At 42.7% G+C, this 12,974-nt stretch overlaps 1 long non-coding RNA gene across 1 annotated transcript in view; it reads right to left on the reverse strand.

The window, feature by feature from the left end:
* The window catches only part of LOC144693176 (uncharacterized), a 57,351-nt gene that overhangs the window by 1,212 nt on the left and 43,165 nt on the right, over nt 1-12,974 (reverse strand). The gene's annotated exons all lie outside the window — the stretch shown is intronic.

The raw sequence follows: 12,974 nt of genomic DNA on the forward strand, positions 1-12,974 counted from the left end.
ATCTGGAATTTATCTGCTGCGGTGGGATTTGAACCCTGGTCCCCAGCGCATTACCAGTCCAGTGACAATACCATTACGCCACTGCCTTCCCCCTAGTTCCTGTAGCATATATCTTGTTTGAATGCACTGCAGTCACTGTGCAATGGTGATGGAAGGAATGAATGTTTACAGTGTTAAGAGGTGCGACTCAAGCAGGTTGCTTTGGCCTGGATGCTGTTGAGTTTGTGTTGCTTTGATGTTATAGGTAGTCACTCACTTTTTGTCACACTTCAGCTTTTTTGTCCATGTTTGGGCCAAAGGCTGCAATAAGGCCTGGTGGAACCCAAATTCAGCAGGTCATTGATGAGTAAGTGCCACTTAACAGCACTGTCAATAGCAACTTCCATCATTTTGAGAGATTGGGGCAGTAATTGGCCTGATATGATTTTTTCTGCTTTTTATAGACAGGACATACCTGGGTAAATTTCCATTTTTTTTATGTAGATGCTAGTGTTGCACCTGTATGGGAACAGTTTGACTAGTTTAAGAGCACAAGTCTTCAGAACTACAGCTGGGAGGGCCCATAGCCTTTGCTGTATTTAGTGTGCTCAGTCATTTCAAATTGGCTGAATACTGTCATCTGACAGTAGGAACAGGGATAGATAGATCATCCATGCAGCAGTCTGTCTGAAGATGGTTACTGTAGCAAACTGCTTCTGCTTTTCAGCGTGCATGTAGTCTTGTACTGCAGCTTCACCAGGTTACCACCTATTTTTGTTAAAGGTATGCCTGTCCTGCTCCTAGCATGCACACCTCATTGAACCAGGGTTGGTCATTGCTCCTCTAGCTGGATGATGATAGTTAAGCGTGGGATATACCAGACCAGGAGGTTCCAGATCATGGAGTACAAATCTTCTGCTGATGGCCTGCAGTGCTATTTGAACTGCTGTGTTCTGAATCTATCCCATTTAGCATGGTGGTAGTACTACAAATGGAGTTAGGATGGGACTTGGTATTCATAAAAACTGTTTACTGATCACTCCTAACAAAACTGCAATAGATTGGTGAGGATGAATTGAGGTGAATGTAACAGCATGTGATTTGAATGAGCTGTAGTAAAATTGAAGTTAATGGGAATTGGGGAAAACTCACCACTGGCATAAAGTAAGGTGATGTGATTATTAGAAGCCAATTATCTCAGCCCTAATTCACTGCCCTGAGGAATTCCCTCAGCTGTGTCCTAATAACCATCTATAGCTGTTTCATCAATGACCTTTAATGTGGTGTTCAAGGCTCAGTTCATAGCACCCTCGCCTTTGAATCAGAGGGTTGTGGGTTCATGTCCCACTCCCGGAAAACCAAGAACTGTGATTGTACTCAAAGAGTTGCAATCTGTGACTGTTGATAACTCGAAAGAGTATAAGAGTACTTGGAAAAAAAAAATAAGAGTACTGATCAATAAGCAGTATTTGACCTGATGCCATGAGAGTTCATGGGGGTCTGGAGTCAAGGGCCATGTCCTCCTAACTATGCCATTGCACTGAACGAGCTTATTCTGATCCAGTATTTTCTTATACATGATCACAAACACTAACATTGCCTTCCCTTCAGACTCATTTATTCCAATATCCTCCTGGCCAGCCTCCCCATAATCTATAGAAGTCAGCTCATCTAAAACTTATTTTGCATAACCATCACTCCCTGTCCTTGATCCACACTGGGTGCCAGTCCCCAAAAGCTCCAAATTAAAATTCTCCTCATGTTTAAATCCTTTCACAGTCACTTCCCTCCTAACTTTATCCTCCTCCAGCTCCAGGACCTTCCTTCTTCTGAACCCCACCAAACTCTGCTCCCATGACTGACCACTTGCTGATACCTCTTTACCAAGCATTGGTATTCATTCTATCAGCTGCTTCATCAATGACCTTCCTTCCATCATAAGGTCAGAAGTGGGGCTGTTTGCCGATTGCATAATGTTCAGCACCATTTACGACGACTCAGATGTCCAAATGCAACAAGACCTGGACAATATCCATGCTTGGGGTGACTAGTGGCAAGTAACATTTCAGCTACACAAGTGCCAGGCAATGTCCACCTCCAGCAAGAGAATCTAACCATTTCCCCGTGACTTTCAAAGGCATTATCACTGAATCTCCCACTATCAATATCTGGGGGGTTACCACTGACCAGAAAATGAAATGGACTAGCCACATAAATACTGTGGCTACAAGAGCAGTTCAGAGGCTAGGAATCCTACGCCAAGTAACGCACCTGACTCCCCAAAGCCTGTCCACCATCGATAAGGCACAAGTCAGGAGTACGATGGAATACTCTCCACTTGCCTAGATGAGTGCAGCTCCAACACGAGTCAAGAAGCTTGACACCATCCAGAACGAAGCAGCCCACTTGATGGGCACCGCATCCACAAACATTCATTCCCTCCACCACTGACACACAGTGGCATCTACCATCTACAAGATGCACTGCAGCGACTCACCAAAGCTCCTTAGGCAACACCTTCCAAACCCACACCGCTAACATCTCAAAGGACAAGGGCAGTAGACACATGGGAATACCGCCACCTGGAAGTTCCCCTCCAAGCTACTCACCATCCTGACTTGGAAATATATCATTCCTTCATTGTCACTAGGCCAAAAACCTGGAACTCCCTCCCAAACTGCACTGTGGGTATACCTACACCACATGGACCGCAGTGGTTCAAAAACACAGCTCACTACCACCCTCAAGGGCAATAAATGCTGGCCTAGCCAGTGTTGCCCACATCCTATGAATGAATAAAAAGAGACTCTAAGGAACTCCTGCAGTGGTGTCCTGAATTGAGATGATTGACCTCCAAAAACCACAGCTATCTACCTTTGTGTTAGGTATGACTCCAACCAGCAGAGAGGTTCCCCCCCAACCCCCTGATTCCCATTGACTCCAGTTTTGCTAGGGCTCCTTGATGCCACACTCAGTCAAATACTGCCTTGATGTCTAGGGCAGTCACTCTCGCCTCACCTCTGGAATTCAGTTCTTTTGTCCATGTTTGAACCAAGGCTGTAATGAGGTCAGGAGCTGAGTTGCGCTGGCGGAACCCAAACCGGGCATGTGAGCAGGTTATTGTTAAGCAGGTGCCGCTTGATAGCACTGTTGATGACCCCTCCCATCACTTTACTGATGACATAGATCTTTATGATTCTAAACTTGTGGTGGGTTATGTGGGATTTTCCCCAAAACTCCAATCCATTGGGAATGTGGGTTTGCATGCTGCTATATTAACACAAAACTAAGATCAATAACGTTGGTGAGAGAATTGAAATGCTATGTATTATTTGCATTGGCAAAAAGTTTGTTTCCGGTATGTCAAGTTACATTTTAATTTGGTATAAAATATACTGTGCGTATGATGTAGAACCCTAAAGTAGTTTAAATCCAGTTACAAACTTATTTGTATGGGATGTTTGTTACAATAAAGTGTATATATCTCTCAAGGGGTGTTGCTGAGCAACAAATTAAGACAAAGAAGGGTCTGCCAGACAATCATTGACTGCTGCCAAAAAAATCTCAAAACACAAACTTAAATCCTCTGGCCCTTTAAAGGAAGGATCCTGACTCGATGGTCTTAGTTGGAAAGTAGTTATTATAATGTCTACAACTGAAGTGTTCTAATGTTTTTCCAATTTAAACTTGGCCCTTCTCAAAATAAAGGCATTTGGCAAAAAAAATGTTTAGGGTTACTTTCTGATGACAAGACTGATTAAACAGTTGGAACTGAAAACTAGAATTCGAAGGGAAGAATGGAAACACCACCACCTGCAAGTTCCCCTCCAAGCCACACACCATCCTGACTTGGAAATATAAAGGCTGTTCCTTGACTGTCACTGGGTCAGAAAAACTGGAACTCCCTTCCTAACAACTATGTATGTGGGTGTACCTACACCACATGGACTGCAACGGTTCAAGGTGGCAGCTCCTCATCACCTTAGGGATGGACAACAAATGCTGGCCTGACCAGCAATGCTTCCATGAACAAATTATACTTTAAAAAAACATGGCGCAAACATTTAAGTGTGAACTTTTCCTGATCTTCAGAGACAAAAGTAGTGGAAGGGTATTTGTATCTTGTCTAGAAGTCATTTATAGGTAATTGAATAAATTAAGTAGACTAGGTCTAGCAACAATGAAGCCAATTGTAAATTATATGATGTATCCTGTTTAGTTGCATTCACCAAAACTGTTTTCTGAATGGAAATATGAAAATTTACCTGCTTAACAAGTATTAATTGTCTACCTAAGTGCCTTTTATTGCAGTTGTTCTTTGATTACTTGTGCAACAGTATTGTAGTAATATGAGCTTTACTGAGTAAACTTACAGAGAGGGAGGCTTCAGGTGAAGGACCATAAGACCCTAAGATGTAGGAGCACAAGTAGGCCATATGGCCCATCGAGTCTGCTCCTTCATTCAATGAGATCATGGCTGATCTGATAATCCTCAACTCCACTTTCCTACCCTTTCCCCATAACCTGCGGTTCCCTTACTGATTAAAAATCTGTCTATCTGAACATTTAGAAATCCAAACAGAAGATCAAGGAAATGAACAGTATAGCAATGTGGGTAAAGACAAGCAGAGTTGGACAGGAAGGGACAGAGAGTTGAACATAAATTATACATCAGCGAATAAGGTCACTGCAGGGAATAGAAAAAAAATAAAATTAAAGGTCCTTATCGGAATGCATGGGACATCTGCAAAAAGATAGATGAACTAGTGGCACAAAGAGGTAAACGGTTTAGATTTAATCACCATCACAGAGACATGATTGTAAGGTGATCAGGATTGGGAAATAAGTATTCCAGTGTGAGAATGGATTTTTAAAAAAATATTTTCTGGGAATATCATGTTGTTCTGTAAAGAAAGCTGGGTGTCCGTGTGTGTAATTTAATTAATCTGGGCAATAGATTGATAGGAGTCAGGTTGTCTGGTGGGCTTAAAACATGAAACAATAGAGATGTTGAGTTTGAGATACAAGTAAATTGGTTAGATCTAATATTTGCATTTTTAGATAAGTGGAGAGTTTGTTTGAATATCAAAGGGTGACCAGAAACATGTTTGCATCTTGCAAGAGTTCCAGAGGTAAACAGTAGTGGGGATGTTATATTTTATTGACCCGAAAGCAAAGGCAAGATAGAGATATAAAAAATTTTATATTTTGGAAGAATGAAATTCAAAGAGGTGCGAGAACAATGAAACTGGAGATTTTTTATTGGTTGGTGGGGGGTGGGGGGAGGATTTTAGAATTACTGTAGAGAGCTTAGCAAGAAAGTTGCGAGGAGAACATGGAGGCTACATGAGATATAGACAGATTAAGTGAGTAAGAAACAAGATGGCTGATGGAGTATAATGTGGTAAAGTATGAAGTTATTTGCTTTGGTTGTAAGACTAGAAGAACAGACTATTTTTTAAAATAAAGGTGTGAAACCTGTAAATGTTGGTGTTCAAAGAGACTTGGGTGTGCTCATACAAGGAGTGCAGAAAGTTAGCAGGTATAGCAAGCAATTAGGAAGGCAAATGGCATGTTGATCTTAAGATAAAAGCAAAAAACTGCGGATGCTGGAAATCCAAAACAAAAACAAAAATACCTGGAAAAACTCAGCAGGTCTGGCAGCATCTGCAGAGAGGAGCACAGTTAACGTTTTACTGTCCGAATGACCCTTCAACAGAACTAAGTAAAAATAGAAGAGAGGTGAAATATAAGCTGGTTTAAGGGGGGTGGGACAGGTAGAGTTTGTCATAGACAAAAGGACAAAGAGGTGTTGAAGGTGGTGATATTATCTAAGGAATGTGCTAATTAAGGGTAGAAAGCAGGACAAGCAAGGTACAGATAGCCCTAGTGGGGTGGGGTGAAGGAATCGAAAAAGGCTAAAAGGTAGAGATAAAACAATGGATGGAAATACATTTAAAAATAATGGAAATAGGTGGGAAAAGAAAAATCTATATAAATTATTGGGAAAAAAAGGGGGAGGGGGTGGAGGAGAGAGTTCATGATCTAAAATTGTTGAACTCAATATTCAGATCGGAAGGCTGTAAGTGCCTAGTCGGAAGATGAGGTGCTGTTCCTCCAGTTTGCGTTGAGCTTCACTAGAAAAATGCAGCAGGCCAAGGACGGACATGAGCGGGCATTTTGATCTTTATTGCATGGGGATTGTAGTACAGAAATAACGTAGTCTTGCTACAAGTGTACAGGACTTTGGTGAGACGACATCCGGAATACTGTGTGCCGTTTTGGTCTCCATATTCAAGGAAGGATATACTTGCATTGGAGATTCACGAAATTGGTCCCTAGGATGAGGGGGTTGTCCTATGATGAGAGGCTGAGTAAATTGAGCCTACATTTTCTGGAGTTTAGAAGAATGAGAGGTCATCTTATTGAAACTAAGATTCTGAGGGGGCTTGACAAGGTAGATACTGAGAGCATGTTTCTTCTTGTGGGGAAATCTAGAACTAAGAGGCACAGTTTGAAAATAAGGGGGTTTCCCATTTAAGACACAGGAGGGGAAGAATTTCTTCTGAGGGTCGTTAGTGTTTGGAATTCTCTTCCACAGACAGTAGTGGAAGCTGGGTCATTGCATATATTCAAGGCTGAGTTAGACAGATTTTTGACTTGACAAAAGAGTCAAGGTAATAGGGGAAAACAGTCTGGAAAGTGCAGTTAAGGCCACAATCAGATCAGCCATGATTTCAATGAATGGAAGAGCAGACTCGAGAGACCAAATGGCCTACTCCTGTTCCTATTTCTCATGTTCTTATAATTGAGCTGATCAGACTTTTTAAAAAAAACTTAGTGCCCATCTTTTGCCCCTCTCTGCAGCAGTTTGCTCAACTTTCGTTTCCTTGCACCATCTAGTTTTTCACCATCAATTGTCATACAGGTGAAAAGCTGTAGCAGGTGGTTAAGGGTCTGTGGACCTCCTCCTGCTAGATCTTGAGTCCAGCAGGGTTCTGGAGGAAGCGCATATAGAAGTAGTACCATGATGCAAGTTGCAGCACAACTAGCTCTTAGGAAGTTGATGAGATGAAAGAAAATATGTAATGCACAACGCCAGATATTTAGTCTCAGCAAGAATGATCAGACATAGTATTTAATTTTTATTTTAATTATATTTTGATTAAATTACAACTATTTGAATCTAGAAATGGTTTAACGTTGGTTACTAAGTGACTTATCTATAAGCTAGTTTGAGCTAGTAGTAGGTTAATTCATTGGTCACAAAAACGGTAGGATTAGTTACGACTAGCTTTTTACCGTCCCGCCCCCCCTCCAAATGACAGAGAGGATGTGACAGAGTACATTTGAACTCAGCAGTGAGAGATCAGCAGAATGCTAAAAGCCAGGAGTATGTTATGTTTAGCCTGAGCAGGAGTGCAGTCTTGCTGAGGTGCAGTTGGCTTAAATCATACTTGAGGGTTAACTCACTTCGGGTGCTTAGGCAAGGATGAAGCTGGTTATATATACACACACTATCTGCATAGTGAGAAATCCTGCACGCTCCCCACCTCCAGGATGACAAGAATTGTTTGTCACTGACTTTGAAGACAGTTGATATGCCATCATATGTGTGGGTTTGAAGGGTTCTTAGAATCTACATTTGAGGAGAATGTCACATTACAGCTAGTGCGAAATTGAGAGGAAGAGAAGTGGATGACCATCCACTGACAAGAGGTTTGATTGGAAGTAATAATGAAGCCCTCAGCCTCCAAATCATCAAAAGTATTGAATAAACAACGAGTACTGAAATTTAAAGTTTTGTGACAATTACGACAACTGACAAGGATAACTAAGAGTGCAGCCACAGCATGGTGAAAGAGTGGGTACCAAAGGGGAGAAATGTCACAGGGGCTGGAGAGGTTCTTTCATAGCTATGCCAGTGTCGTAAATAATGCATTACCTCCAGTGCCAATTCAAACAGGAATATCTTAAAGTGGAATCTCATTGGAAGAAACAGAACTGGAAGTATCAGAATTACACCAATTTAACAGTAGGACCAGAATGCAGATAATTTCAAAATTGCTCCCAGTGTCATGTGGCAGTCTGGAAAAAGTGTAGCTAGAGAGATGAAGGAGGGAAGGGCTCGGATGGATTCAATCTGAGACAATTATGTGGTGCTGTTTACATATGTCCCAAGGAACTTTACAGCCATTCAAGTATTTCAAACAAAAAAGTGTAGTCACTATTGTAATGTAGGGAAAGCAACAGCCATTTGCACATAGCAAGCTCCCTCAAAACAGCAATGTGATAATCACCAGGTAATCTATTTTTAGTAATGTTGGCTAGGGGATCAGGAAAATTCCCCACTTGTACTTCAGAATAATATCATGGGATGTTTTACATCCACCTGAGAGAAAAGAAAAAGGTAATCTATAATCACGCTTGCATTTAATGTGCATTTCTTAACATTACATAAGAACAGAAGTAGGCCATTATTGGCTGTGTTACATATGCCATGACTGGGAAAGGTACTGTTTAATGCACATTGTTACTTACACTGTTATCAACTTGATTGGATTTTTACCCTATCTTCAATCTACTTTAAGGATCAAAAATGCCAGATTACAAAATTTCTTTGCCCAAATTAGTGTGTGCAGAGCAGAGATCTGAGGCTTGTGGGGTTGAAGGAAGTTATAGAGCCACAAGTGTGGCAAGTGAATGGGGGGGGTGGGGGGGGGGCTTTAAAACAAAGGTGTTTCACACTATGAACCAATGTTGGTCAGTGAGCACACTATATTTGTGAGGGGAGAGAGAAGTGGCAAACAAAGATAAGAGAATGAAACAGTCTTTAATACCAAGTGTGCTGATTCTTAACTCCACCCACCAGTCATGTTCAGAACAAGCAAAAGATTTGTTCGCCCTTGCTTACAAACTGATTAGACCCACTGCCTACAGCCAATGTTCCCTCCAAGATGTGCGCGAGCATGGCAGCACAGCAATCTGAAATGTACTGGGCACTGAAAAAACAGACTAATCACAACTTTAAGGTAAAAGCAAAATACTGCAGATGCTGGAAATCTGAAACAAAAACAAAAATACCTGGAAAAACTCAGCAGGTCTGACAGCATCTGCGGAGAGGAACACAGTTAACGTTTCGAGTCCGAATGACTCTTCATCAAAACTTAATCATAACTTTGTCAGTTTGTTGGGAAAAATTTTCAGCATGTCAGTCACTACTTTAGAATGTAAACTGTCCAATGACAAAAAAGTAGTGCCATTGAGTTTATAGCAAAACTAATACAAAGACAAATTAGAAGGAATTAGCTACAACCCTAAAAACAGCATCCTTCAAAGACCAGAGACAAAACAGCCTCAGAAACCTACAATTGATAGTATCACAAAGATGCTTCAAGAGGTTTGAACATCATGAGTGCGCCTGATTAGTCCATATGTTATTCATTAGTTTCAACCCATATTATGGGCTGTGTTTAAGTGGCATGGGTCACTAAGTAACAACTCAGAGCAGAACCGTTGCTGATTTAGCTTTGAAGTCACTGCTGAATATTTTAATATCCCCTAAAGCCACCTGGCTGAGACTGGCTACCAACCAAGGATGAAATCCAAGGCTTGTCCATATGGTTCAATTTTTCAACTTCAATTCAATAACCCAACAAATCGTGAAGTAGAAACAGAAAATGCTGGAAAAACTCAGCAGGTCTGACAGCACCTGTGGAGTAAAAAACAGAGTTAACGTTCGAAGTCCAATATGACTCTCCTTTGGAAAAGAGTCATATTGAACTCGAAACATTGCTTTGAAATGTTAATAGTTTCTGCACATTTCCCACCCATGCAAAATTGCATTGCCTGTGAAGTCAAAGCCAGCGATCTCCAAGGCAGCTGCCTACATCAAAGATAGTGCAGATCTTCGCAGAGTCCTCCCAAGCCAGCACAAAGTAGCACAGAGAAGTGAAAGTTGAGGACACCTTTTGGCAGGTCTGTCCTAGTTGGCATTGCAGCCTAGAGGTGGGCATGGCCCGATGCAGTGTTGACAATGGTAGCAGCAGTGGAGGAGAGGTGATAGAGCAATGTGGTTACTTGGATCGGTTTTGATGGTTAGGCCTCCACTTTAGCAGCGGTAAAGGGATTCAAACTGCACTATCGCAGAAGCTGCACTTAGTTCAAGACATGTTTTACCCAGAAGCCAGCAGTCCTGCCAGTAGAAAATATCCATCTTCCAGTTGAGGGATGGGTGCATAAATGGTACATTGCTAGTAAGGTAACTGGAACAGCTTAACAGAACTTTGTCATACAATAGGTTGGGATGCACAAATCCCTTAGAAAAACAGCAACCCCAAGATTCCTATGTTCGGAAGAGCCAAAGTTGAGATTTGCACCTCTGCAAGAATTTCCATTGCAACCGATTTACCTGGGATTCTCCTAAAGCACCAACCCACAGGATGACCAACTCAAATAAAATAAGGGACATTTCGACTGGGGGTCCAGGAGGAAGGTGGTGGGGTGGGTGCTGATCATCATAAGATTTGGGGTGGTAGCGAGCACGAGTGTAGGGGTGGGGGGGCAGGGGGTTTCTGGTTCACCATAATAGCAGGGAGCACCATAATTTGCAGGTGCCAGAAGCTCCTCAGTGGTCAGACCACTATGACACCAAGCGGAAGACATCCAAGAGATGAGCCAGTAGCAAGAGCTTCAACCTCTGGCTCTGACATCCGTTGGCAAGATACCTCAAGACACCATGACACAGGCGCTGCAACCAACAGCCAGTACAACCATTAGCCAGATGATGCTGGGACCAAGAAGCAGCCATCAACTGACCGCAGCACACTTCAGTAAGGCAAGGAAGCAAACCAATAGGAAATCTGTAGCACAGAAAGCTAAACTGCAAGGTGAGCCTATTGACAAGTCACACTCACAATAGGAAGAGACTTTTTCCATCCCAACATGCATCATGGTAAAACACACATAGGAAGAAAAACAGAATGAGCACTATAGATGAGTTACAAGTTTGTTCCCCCCCGTAAGGAACGGGATAAGCCAATGATCACCGATCCCACCAGAGCTGAGAAGGAGTGGTTCAACTCAAATAACAAAAAATAATTACGATCAACCAAAAGCCAGAAAGACCACACAAAGCAACCTCCTATTCAACAAGGTTTACCCAGTAGAGTCTACCACTCCAACTGTTGTGAAGACAAGATCTGGAAGATCTTCAGGCAGTCTGGAGACTGCTGAACCTTGGTCCCTTGCCGAACAAGAATCTATCTACCTCTGCCTTAAAACATTCAGTGACCCTGCCTCCACTGCCTTCTGAGGCAGAGTTCCAAACTCTCTCAGTCCTCAGAAAAAAATTCTCATCTGTCCAATAAGGCTGACCCCTAATTTTAAAACAGTAACCCCTTGTTCTGGACTCACCCTCAAGAGGAAACATCCTTTCCATGTCCACCTTGTCAAGACCATTCAGAATCTTAAATACTTCAGTCATCACCCCATACTCTTAAAAACTCCAGTGAAAACAAGCCCAGCCTGTCCTACCTATCTTCATAAGACAACCTGCTCATTCCAGGTATCAATTTAGTAAACCTCCTCTGAACCGCTTCCAACGCATTTTTTTATTCACTGACTAGGACAGCATTTATTGCCCATCCCTAATTGCCCTTGAGAAGGTGGTGGTGAGCTGCCTTCTTCCACCACTGCAGTCTATGTGGTGTAGGTACACCCACAGTGCTGGTAGGGACAGCGTTCCAGGATTTTGACCAGTAAGTAAAGGAATGAGATATATTTCCAAGTCAGGATGGTGAGTGGCTTGGAGGGGAACTTCTAGATGGTGGTGTTCCCATGTGCCTCCCATCCTTGTCTTTTGAGATGGTAGTGGTTACGGATTTGGTAGGTGCTGTCTAAGGAGCCTTGGCAAGTTCCTCCAGTGCATCTTGTAGATGGTATACATTGCTGCCACTGTGCGTCAGTGGTGGAGGAAGTGAATGTTTATGGATTGGGATGCTGATTATGCAGTCTTTGTCCTGGATGGTGTCTCGAGTGTCGTGGGAGCTGCGCTCATCCAGGCAAGTGGAGAGTATTCCATCACATTCCTGACTTGTGCCTTGGAGATGGTGGACAGGCTTTGGGGAGTCAGGTGAGTTACCTGCTGCAGGATTCCTAGCCTTTGACCTCTTGTATCCACAGTATTCATACAGCTGGTCTGGTCCAATTTCTGGTCAATGATAACCCCCAGGACATTGATAGTGGGGGATTCAGCAATGGTAATGCCATTGACTGTCAAAGGGCGATCTTTAGATTCTCTCTTATTGGAGATGGTCATTGCCTAGCACTTGTGTGGCACGAATGTTACTTGCCACTTTTCAACCCAAGCCTGAATATTGCCCAGGTCTTGCTGCATTTGGACATGGACTGCTTTAGTATCTGCGGAATTGCAAATGGTGAACATTGCAGAATCACCAGCAAACATTCCCACTTCTGACCTGATGATGGAAGGAATGTCATTGGATGAAGCAGCTACAGATGTCTGGGCCTAGGTCACTACCCTGAGGAACTCCTGCAGTGATGTTCTGGAACACAGATGGTGGAACTCCAACCATCCTTCTTTGTACTAGGTATGGCTCCAACCAGCAGAGAGTTTCCCCCTGATTCCCATCAACTCATGTTTTGCTCGATGCCACAGTCTGTCAAATGCTGCCTTGATGTCAAGGGCAGTCATTCTCACCTCGCCTTTGGAATTCAGCTCTTTTGTGCATGTTTGAACCAAGGGCTAAAAGAGGTCAGGAGCTGAGTGACCCTCAAACTGAGCACGAGTAAGCAGGTTATTGCTAAGCAAGTGCCACTTGATAGCACTGTTGATGACCCCTTCCATCACATTACCGATATTTGAGAGTAGACTGACTGGACAGTAATTGGCCAGGTTGGATTTGTCCTGTCTTGTGTGTACAGGACATACCTAGGCAATTTTCCACATTGCTGAGTCGATGCCAATGCTGTAG

Source organism: Cetorhinus maximus, chromosome 18, assembly GCF_964194155.1.
Source record: "Cetorhinus maximus chromosome 18, sCetMax3.hap1.1, whole genome shotgun sequence".
NCBI classification, from domain to species: Eukaryota; Metazoa; Chordata; class Chondrichthyes; order Lamniformes; family Cetorhinidae; genus Cetorhinus; species Cetorhinus maximus.